Below are 201 nucleotides of genomic sequence, written 5' to 3'. Positions count from 1 at the left end.
TTTATTGTGTGTATCTGTGTCCTTCCTGTTTGTTACTGAGTTTAATGTATACTACTTTTCAAGAGCTTGGGGTGTCTTGGGGGCAGAGTGGGGGGAGAAAGTAATAACTGGGCTAAAGTTTATCATTGCTTCTGCTTGCCTACCTGCAGAATAGCATGGAATAGAATAGAATGGAATAGAATAGAATCATTCAGATGGAAG

This window comes from Coturnix japonica, chromosome 7 (assembly GCF_054131305.1).
Source record: "Coturnix japonica strain WE chromosome 7, WE-NBRP24, whole genome shotgun sequence".
NCBI lineage: Eukaryota > Metazoa > Chordata > Aves > Galliformes > Phasianidae > Coturnix > Coturnix japonica.
This window is presented reverse-complemented; position numbering follows the sequence as displayed.